The sequence below is a fragment of the Glossina fuscipes genome, unplaced genomic scaffold (assembly GCF_014805625.2).
Source record: "Glossina fuscipes isolate IAEA_lab_2018 unplaced genomic scaffold, Yale_Gfus_2 28, whole genome shotgun sequence".
NCBI classification, from domain to species: Eukaryota; Metazoa; Arthropoda; class Insecta; order Diptera; family Glossinidae; genus Glossina; species Glossina fuscipes.
The window spans coordinates 9,875,675-9,886,612 of record NW_023998423.1 but is presented as its reverse complement, the minus strand read 5'-3'; positions in this window follow the sequence as shown (position 1 = coordinate 9,886,612).

Genomic DNA, 10,938 nt, shown 5'->3' with positions numbered 1-10,938 from the left:
TGTTGGATTTTATAAAAACACCAACTCCTTGTCTTGAATATAAATCTTCAAATTCATTCACGAAGTATCCAATATATGATTTGGGTGGAAAAGAATTAAAAGAACTTCTACAATGGGTTTCTTGAACGATTAAAAAGGTTCTATTGAAATCACTTTTAAGTATGCGGTATTCACCCAAATTATTTATAAGTCCTTTAATGGTCCTTTCCAGACTTTTAAAAACTTTATTTAATTGTGGTGACATGAAGACGGAGTGATAAGTAAGTTACACTGACCCCTCAACGTCTCCTTCAGGAATCGGTGTTAATGCCTTATTAAGATGGATTTGCGAGGCGATGGCAGCGTAGGTATTACTTTTGTCAACTCCTTGCTCAGTTGGTTTTATTTCCCGGTACATGCTTCGCGCTTCGCCCATATTACAATAATTTTACGTTTTGATTTTTAGAATTTCACGCATTTGTACATAACGTGGGCACTGTTTATCTAACGACGAATGCTGATCGTTGCAATTTATGCGGCAAATTCTTATACGGCCATCAGCAGTTATCAGCAGCTTCTATATAGCTTTCAGAAGATATACGAAGACCACAGTTGGCACAAGATACTGCATTATGCATTATGCCAGGCGTTGGCAGTTGGGATTTGGGATGTAGAGTTTCATTTCACACTTGTGCCCAGGAACATCAATGGTTTGTGGTAAAGGATAGCCGGCAAAAGTAATAATGATCTTTCCGGGGCAGAAGAGAGCTTTACCGTTAACGTTTATAAACTTCAGTTGCAGTTTGATTAGCCATTTTGCAAACTGTTTCCTCTTCTGGTACATGTTGAAAACTTGGGGCAAAATTAAGCTTTCAATTGAATAAAGTTTGTCGGATAATTTGGCGGTAGTCAGACATAAATTAGCAAGTGATTTGGACTTCACGACATTCTCTGTCGCACGCGGATTAGTAGCGAGAACAAATACATTACCATCGCGAAGAATCGAGGTGGCGCCAGCATATGTTGTTATGCTATCTTGGATTCTATATTATAGCGAAGGGACTAATTTGTAGCAATGGTAGTACCGGGAAGTCCGAATTTTCTTTCTTTGTGGTGTTTTATCCGCCAATAAGTGCTATTGGAGCTTTTAAGCCTTTTTGTTGACACTTGATGATATAATTTTTTATGAAAACACTCTCACTTGGAAAAAAGTTTGGGAGCTACAATTTTTTTTTTCTTTTTTTTCTTTGCTTTTTTAATATAAAAAAACTAGCGCATACTTATCCGCGATAATTACGTCAGCGAAAAGAGTCAAAATTCTCAGTCAGACACGAGCCAAATGTAAAAAAAAGAAACCAAGGCAATCAAAACAAGAACATTGCAGTCGGGCAAGGCCGATCTTTACATACCCTACACCACACCATCTAACACAATTCCTCACAATTCAATTGTATGAAATTACTGTTATGGGTCGACTTTCATCACCACATATTGAAAGTTACACTTTTCTGCTCTACAAAGGATCAATTTTCGTGAAAATCCTTATTAGAGTAGAATCCAAGAAATAGGCCGACATGGTCCAAATTTATACAGTTAATTTTTTATGTTCATTACTATTTTGATATACTTATCATTATGAAGCATCCAAAATTGTACCTTTTGGTCGTTTGAACTTTAGTTTTCGTTTTGTGAGACAGGGTTCAAAAATTGTCCCAGCGTGTTCAAAGTGTTTATGCCAATTTAGAACGAACAAACACTACTACTTAGCTACCTTTACCGGGAAATTTTAAAAATTGCAATTTTTTTCCACATAACGACTTTTTAGAATAGGGGGAAGTTATTGAAAAAGTCGACCGATCCGAAGCATTTTCAATAGCATTCTTCCTTGCCTCAATACACATCACTGCACTACATTTCATCAAAATATCTCAAAAAATGCAACATGTAGCTTGAGCACAAATTTGCATAGTCAGACGTTTTTTTACTTCTTTTATTTGAGACGTATTTAGACGGATGAAAAAGTGTACAAGATTGCATTCTGGCCAAGCAACATCTCACCTTAGCGGCGGATTTAAAATCCAGTTTCATTCGCAATGAACCAGCGGCGACAACTGTCGTGCTTTTTTTTTCGGTAAATAGAAAAAAGTTAATATCTCCCAGTCAGGATCTCGATAGCAATGCAAGCAAGGATGCTCTTCGCGAGACTTCAAAATATGGAGAAAAATTTCGATTGGCAAATGGATCGGACCACACTATTAAGAAATTGCAAAATGTACACAAAAATGATGAGGCGTCGGCCTAACGGATTGTCCAGAGGGCGAGTGATATTTAGTAAAAAAAAAAATTTATAGCACATGACTTGAAAACGTTTACATTGCAAGTATATTCCAGGCTTACCTTAATTGATTTGAAAAATAAAAAAAAATTAGTATCCGAATATTTCGCGAATGAATCGTTCACGCAATATTTATTAACTAAGCACAGAAATAAGCAGAACATATCTTCGACCGTTCTCTCAAAATAATTTCCGAAATACAAATGAAAGAACAAAATACGTGACAACAAATTGTTCCAGTTATTATTGTATTTAATTGATTTCATATATTTACGACCGTTAAAAATGCAAATATTATTATTATATTCCGTACTTGATTTTGATCATATTTCCGTAGTTGATTTAGAAAAGAATATCGGAAACAATAAGAGAAACTAAAGAAGAAGAAAATTGTTGTTACTCTTAATTCATTGTTAAGTATGTAAGAGATACCGAACCTGCTAATTATGAAGGGAACGGATTAATGAACAATTAAGGTACACGTAAAAACAATGCTACGGAATATATAATCTAAAAACAAGTCAGAATGTTCTGTTCGGCGAAGGCCGAATCCTGCATACCCACCACTATGCCTTTCACATTCTACTCTCCAAATTCTTTTATTTGATACCCATATCGCTAGTATTATTAAGAAACAAATTTAACGCGGTATCTACCATATTCATTTTAAAATTAAGCCATTTTTACACCGATAATATATCTTCATTTGAAGAGTGTACAAAATAGTTTTAACCATTCTGTCTTGTTTGCCTTATGATAAATAAGCACAACACCTCAAAAAGGTGGAAAAACTAAAATTTAATTACTCGTAACTTTGTGTGGGCATGGCTTATTGGTACCATTGTTGGACCTAAAGAGTAGAGTGTTCCATAAAGTAAATATGGAAAGCATTCTAACTTAAGTAATTTCCGAAGAAGCTTCCAATATTTGTACCAAATTTGCAAACCCTATCTTCATTTTTGTGACCAGGAGACTGCCAACAACGCACATCAGACGTGGCCAAAACAACTCAGAATTTCACGCTGATCAAGAATATATATACTTTATATACATATATATATATCTAAAGCTTCCTTTTTCCATACATTATGAGAAAAGCAGAATGAGTACATCTCCATCTCACAGTGGTGGGTATAACAAGTAAGAACATTATAGTCGGGCAACGTCGAACTTTCAATACCCCACGCCTAACTAACACGACTCTTATTTTTATTATAGAACACAAAAATTATATTCTTGTTTCTTGGTACATTTTACATATACGTATCTATGGAGAAGCGGGCCCAGAATGCAACCTATTGTAGCACAAGTTTAATCCTTACATAGGGCCTGATCCAAAAATATATGTGGGTACATTCGAGTGATCTCTCGACAGTCGCTAATCTCTTCTTTCCTCCTTCTCTACCCACAAGTCTTGCTGATCAGCGCCATGCTCATAAATGTAAGCTACACATCGTGAGTGGTTAGTGAAATAAAAAAGGAAAAGAACATGAAACCCTACACAGGCCTTCAGCGAACACTGAATTCAATATTCATCTTCTTGCGTGCTTAAGTATCGTTTTAACCGTTCAATCATCTTAACAGATCTTAAGCATTACAAGTAACTAAACATCATAAGTACAGATTTTAATTATGCAGCCTTCTTTGGCAAAATAGGAAAGAATTTGCTTGAAGAAAATCATATGTTCGTCTTTCAAGAAATCTCAGAATATAACAGAAGACAAATCATATTCAAGTCGTACAAATTCCGGCTAATTTCCTAATAGATACCACGGTACTATGAATCAGAAAACGGTATTGCCAATCAATGTGCGACAACATATAGCCAAATATGTGCTACTGTGACAGAATTTTTTCAACACAACAGAGATGAGCTGGTACTCAGCGTAAAGAACTGATAGGTAAGTCGTGGAGTTATTGACATAAATAAATAAAACATAAAAAGGTCCGCCATTGCTGACTGTACAATTTACTTAACTATCGCTTTCATCGCAAGGCCGAGCTAAGACTGAAACGTACCGGGTGTTTCCATATCCCTCGTTAAATTATGGTAAGGTAGGTCCTTAGTACAGTGCAGCCGAAGTGCTGTGCGCTGAAGTGTTCTTTTGACTTGATATTGTACTTAACTCAAGAGAAAATTCTAATAAATCGTAACCGATTATAAAAAACGTACACGCTGGCACTCGATGCGCGAAAAAGCGTAATCGAAATTGCAAATTGACGTTGGACACCCATGACAATATCGCCCCCATTTTTACAGCAAGGAAAGAAAAGAAAGAGATCATTAAAGAAAATTGCGGTTAGCAAGTCACACAACTCGTCGTCCAGTCGTTAAAGAAGGAACGGCCGGAATCTGTCAAAAGCCCTTACCAAGCGATTTTTCAACAACAAAACAAGATCTGTAGTCTAAATATATCTAAACGATTTTATCGAGCTTGGCGTAATGCCGCTACCTCCAATTGATAACAATTTCGTTCGACTCATATCGGACTTCTTAAGTGACCATCTGATGAGAATCATAATCGACAAATTGACCTCCAATGAATTTTCCTTAACTTAATAAAGAAAACAGTTTTATATGATTGCATATAAGCAAGAAAGAACAGGGAAAAAGCATTGTAGTAGGCCATGGCGTTACACCAATCAGCTTAGTACATTTTTGTTTATAGCTGACTTTTCAAAATAAGATCCGATTCGAAACATTTTCAACAGTGTTGATGCATGAGCCGAAACAAATTTTATCAAAATATCTGAAAAATCTCGGCTTGTAGGTTGAACACAAGAAAACAAGACGCACACACAGACAGACGGACAGTCAAACTAAAATAAAGTATAATAACAGTGGTTCTATCTCAAGTTTTTCTGGATGTTGTACACATCCGCACAAATTAATAGACTCTATAATTATAATCATCTTTTTAAGTGAATACACATCGAAAGTTATCCTTACGACATTTTTATTGTTTAATAAAAAGAATAAAAGCCAAATAGAAATTCGCTCATTTAAATTGTGTTTGTGTGCTGCAAATAGTATTTGATATACAAGCAAACGTTTTTTTGCCTGAAATTTTTTGCTATAATTTAGACGCACTGGCGGTGATTATGAGTTACTTAGCCGAAAAGGGACATTGTCTTACTACCTTTGCCAAGACATTATGCGTAGTGAGATATAATGAAGTATATACTTTCAGTTTATTTGTCTAATACAGAGTCACAGAAATATAAAAATGATTTGCTCCTGTTTCGACTTATATAAGAAATATCATTCCGCTTATTGATCTAATTTTTATGAAGATGACGATTCCAAGACCGTTTTAGCCATGTCTATAAACGGCCTGTATGCAATGAGTTTGTATGTACATACTTTTAAAAATGTTAACTGCTACGCAAATTTTTAATGTTTCCTCCTTTCCTATCTTGCGAGGATTTTTTATACGATAATCGTTTGTGAAGGAAAAAGGGTCGCTTGTATTCATATCGTGCTTGTGTGTTTTCTTCTGCATTCTTGCACGTTTTCTCTTTATGGTCATTTCTAACTCATAAAGAATTTCTTCATAATTGAAATATATCGCTAACCATTAAGAAAAACAATAAAAAAAAATTCTGAAGAAAAAATCCAAAGCGATTATTTCCAAGTCGCGGGGGAGACTTTTTTCATAATTTTTCTAAATGTAAAGCAAAATTTTTTCTTTCTAAATAATAATCAAAGATGCAGATCGCAGAAGAGAAGAAAACATTCGAGACATTTGCAAAAATTACCCCTTAATTAGTGAAAAGTATTATGTCAACTTTATTTCTCTTTAACGTTATCCTTGAGAAGATTTCTGGTATTTTTCAATTTTATTCTACTTAAAATGTTAATATAGCAAATAATAATTGTATAATGCTGTTAAACTTAAGTCTCTTCAGTCGCAAAGCTTACCTATATCTAAGACAGGATGCACCCAATCGACCCACTGTGCTTATCATTTCTGATTCAAAACCGCAGTTATATATTTAATAATTTCTTTATGAGCCGTGAACTGAACTGAAGCTTACGCAGAAATGTAATGTGTGTCGTAATGTGTGTAATTAATTTTTTTTATTGACGGTTTAATGCAAAATCAACTAAGAACGCCAACCTAGGTTGCTGTTTTTGTTTTATACCCACAACCGATGGCTGAGACGTATATTCATTTTGACAAAACGTTTTCCTAGAAAGAAGCATCAGAGATCCCACAGAGTATACATATTCCTGATCAACAGCAAGTTCTAAATTGATTTAAGCACATCCATCCGCCTGTCTGTCCGTCTGTTTGTCTATTTGTCTGTCTCTCCAGGCAATATCCGTTGCAAAAATTCTCCGGAGTGCAGGACTGATGCTACCATCGTTAAATTTGGTAGAGAATCGATCAAAGGGCACGGCTTCAGTGTAACATAAACTGAAAGTAGCTTCGCTGTCTAAACCGTTAAGCTCTGTACTATAAAATATAAAAGTTTCCACGTGCACCCTTTGTGAGTGGAACTATTCAGCCACGCAATTTCCGATTGCATGAAAATATAGTTTTTCTTCGTTTTTTTTTAAAGATAAAATTGGTGGATATGAAGATCCGGTTACAGACGAATGTAATTTTCTTATTTGTTACACTTTCCATCATTTGTGGTACAAGCGTTTATTAAGTTTCTGCAGATTTATGCAACGCTCAGAAGCAGTTGACGTATCTTTTATTATACTATATATCACTTTCTGAATAAATCTAAGCTTGTTTGTCCATCTTACTCTCTTCCCTAATGTTGGATTTTCGGTACACTTTGTATTTGATTGTCCTAAGATCCTACGCTTTAGTTTTAAGAAATTTGCTGACGTTTTCTCGATTGTTACCTTATGGTACCATAACAAGACAAGCTTCTAAAATTCGCCTTACTCAATTCAAGCGTGCTCAAGCGTATTCTCTTGTCTATTATTACGCGCCGGCTGCCGGGATACTCTCTCAGTAAAACTACTCTACACTACACTTGTGGTACAGAGTACAATAAGTTTTTGCGAACATATGTAACACGTAGGAGGGCTTCAGATACACCCACCCTATATTTGTCTATGTGTCCGTCTGATATCTGCCCGTGTGCCGCTGTGTTCAACCTACAGTTTTTGAAATATTTCGACGAATGTCGGTACACTTACATGCCGTACACTTTTGAAAATGGTTCGACCACTTAATGGTGGCCCATGCAATTTTACTCTGAGAATGTTTTATTTTCCCCTCATTTGATATCAAAAAAATCTATGGACTAGGTATGATGTTTTATGTTTACATAAGGCTTGTGTTGTATAAATAAACGAATACGCACTATGAACAACTTCCTGTCTGAGATATAAGGTTCCCTTCTGACCATGAAGCCGTAAACCACATCGTGCGATGATATGTTGAAAAGAAATTTGAATGAAAGGACACGCCTACAGTACCACGTAAACTAAGAAAACTTATCTTTAAATAATAACTTGGTTTTCATGTAAATCAAGAAAAATTTGAAGGTATATTCTACGGGCGATGCTGCAGTTCCTGTAGAAAGTGGGAAAAATCGGTTACGCCTACTCAATATTATGAAGTACAAAATTTAAATTTATTTCAATACTTTTCAATACAATTCGTAGAATCGAGCTTTAAAAACGCCACAAATTATGTAAATTCTTGACCAGTTTCAAGTTCGAAATGCAGCCAAGCATGTTCATGTTTGTCTGTCCGTCTATCTGCCTGCGGAACTGTGTAGTATTTGTGGTAAAGGTTCTCCCATTAGCCGTAATAAATATATCGCCTAAAAATTCGCAAAAGAATTTGGAAGGGACCTAAACTTTTCACAGGACACACTCACAATACCCACGCGCCTCTGTGGCAGATACATTTATTTCGAAAGCAGAAGGAATTATCCGTGTCCTGTCTATATTATGGAGCATGAAAATATAGTTCTTTTCCTGTTTTTGTCTTTTAACGGGATAACTGTGATGGGTATAAAAGTTTGGGTCACAACCGAATTTAATTTTCTTACTTGATATTCGTTTTTAACAAACAAAATTCATTTCATTGAAGAATATAAATGCTAGACCAGTTTCAACTTGGGGAATGCATCTAGACATAAGCGTCTGTCCATTTGTCCGTCTGCACTGCTGCATAGTGTCTGTGGTCAACATTCTTCCTTTCGCAAAAAATAAAGATATCGCTTATAACCAAACGCGTACACAACAGAAAGCGTGAAGAGCTATGCCTTCGTGTTTTTTGGTTGTTAATCTTAAAGTACAACACTCACTATCACAACAAATTTATCCACTTTTTATCTAAAAAAAGAAAAAGTCAGCCACGCCCACTCTACATGATAGATTATGAAAATGTAGTCCTTTTCTTTTTTTTAATCACTTTTAGGATAACGGCAATAAAAGATTCGATTACGACCGAATATAATTTTCTTACTTGTTTAAATGTAACTTTTCTCTTCTATAGAAATTTTAGAACAAAGCAACTCGTACGACAAACAGAATCAATTACAATCGCCTGGCATCAAAGCAATAAGCGCCCTATAGTACAATTCAATTTTACACCCAGCACTAAAAGACGAAAGAATACCTAACGTGTCGACCTGTTTGGGGTAGTAAGCGTAAGTAAGTTTCAGGAATCCCTTGTTTTGAAAATTTGCATAATATTTCTGCCCATAAATGAATACCAAATGTAATTTAAATATTTACCAGATATATCTACAGATTTCCGGAACTATTAAGCAGGTGATATTCTTACTATTAATAGAAGATACTACAATTTGTACCTTACATCATTTATGGTATGCCCTTTATTAAGTTATTGCGAACGTATGTAACAGAGCTTAAGGGAAACCCACGTTTAATTATACCGATCGATTCAGAATGGTAATCTGAATTGAACTAAGCCTGTCTATCCGCCTGTCCATCTGAAGTAAATTTGTGCTCAAGCTAGAGATCGCAATCTTTGAGATATTTTAATGAAATTTGGTATAGCGAAGTGTCTTGATCCAAGGGCAAAGGCTATTGAAAATGGTTCGGATCAGTCCAGTTTTTTGACCACTTCCCATACTTCATCCTATTCTTAAAAGCAATAGTGTGTAAGTAACAGTATTTCGGCACTCTACATTGGCTTAGGACTGCTAGGGCAATTTTTTAGCTCACTCTCATATAATGACAACTAAACGTCATACGACAAATAGGTATAATTTTCAATGCTTCACGATGAAAATTATATCAAAATAACATAAAAAAGTTAACTGTGCTAAATTTGGACCATCTCGGCCTATTTTTTGGACTCTATCTTAATAAGGATTTTCACGAAAATTGTATTTTTTTGTAGAGCAGGAAAGTCTAAGTTTTAATGTGGAGTGATAAAAATTGACCTACAATAGCAATTTCATACAAAAATGAACTTTACAAAATTTGCACCATCTATGCCTATTGTCAGATCCTGGCTTATGTAAGGTATAAACTTGCACTACATTTGGGCCCTCTTCCTCATAAATGCGCACATGAAAAATATGCCTTTATATAGAAACAAGATATAATGTTTGTGTTCTATAATGAAAATAAAAATTGTGTGACACAGTGCGGTGTAAGATATTGCATTGTTGGCCTTGCCCCACTATAATGTTCTTATTTATTTTATTTAATTATTTCAGATATAGATCAAGTTTCACTCTTATTACGGTTTTCTGCTTCTTGACAAGTTATACGCAATGGTCTCTTATCTTGTTGCCCTCTTGTGTGCAACATTTCGAAATCCTGTTCCCATCAATTTTCGTGAATGATATGCTGACATTTACATTTTACTTTGCATGATTTATATGAATGTTACGCCTCGTTACTCTTACCCATGACTTTGCAAATTTTTGATGATTTCTTTCTATTCTTAAGACTACAATGATTGATGAATGGATAAATAAAGTCATGATTTACACACGTGTATGTTTCAGTATTTTGTTAACTCAATAGCTTAACTATGATAGTTTTTTTATACAATATCCTGCAAAGGCGAAATCAAAAGAAAGGAATAAAACAATCGGAAGACTTAAGAGCGTGAGATGAAATCGCCGGCAATTCGTATAAAAGTGAATCTTGTCAACAAGTATACAATAATGTATATAGTTATGTATAATAATATTTATTGTATATTTCAGGGGAAACCCTGATGGAAGATCGAAACAGTTCAATTCAGAATTAGATACTGACCTCTGAACTTCCAGTGGAATAAGTTGGTGAGATGAGTGGAATAAGTTCATAATGAAAATGATAATAATATTGAAACGGGAAAAAAATTTATAAAATTGGTTATGCCGGACCACTTCAATAGAGAAATGCGTTAAAATTGAATCTAAGTGAGCTATTGTTCTCACACGACACGCAACAGGCGGACAGATTGCATCTGGCACAGGTTTCCCACGATGTGGTTCTGCTGTTTTTTTTTAAGATCGTTTCGTTTTAAGATCGTAATCGTACCTTGAAACATATACTTACATATGAAGGTAGGAGAACGTGACTACATCGATTGATCAATAGAAATTTAACAAAGTCATTTTAACAACATTAAAGTCTCCTTTAAGAAGTATCTTGTCTATGTTGATTAGAAATATTTTCA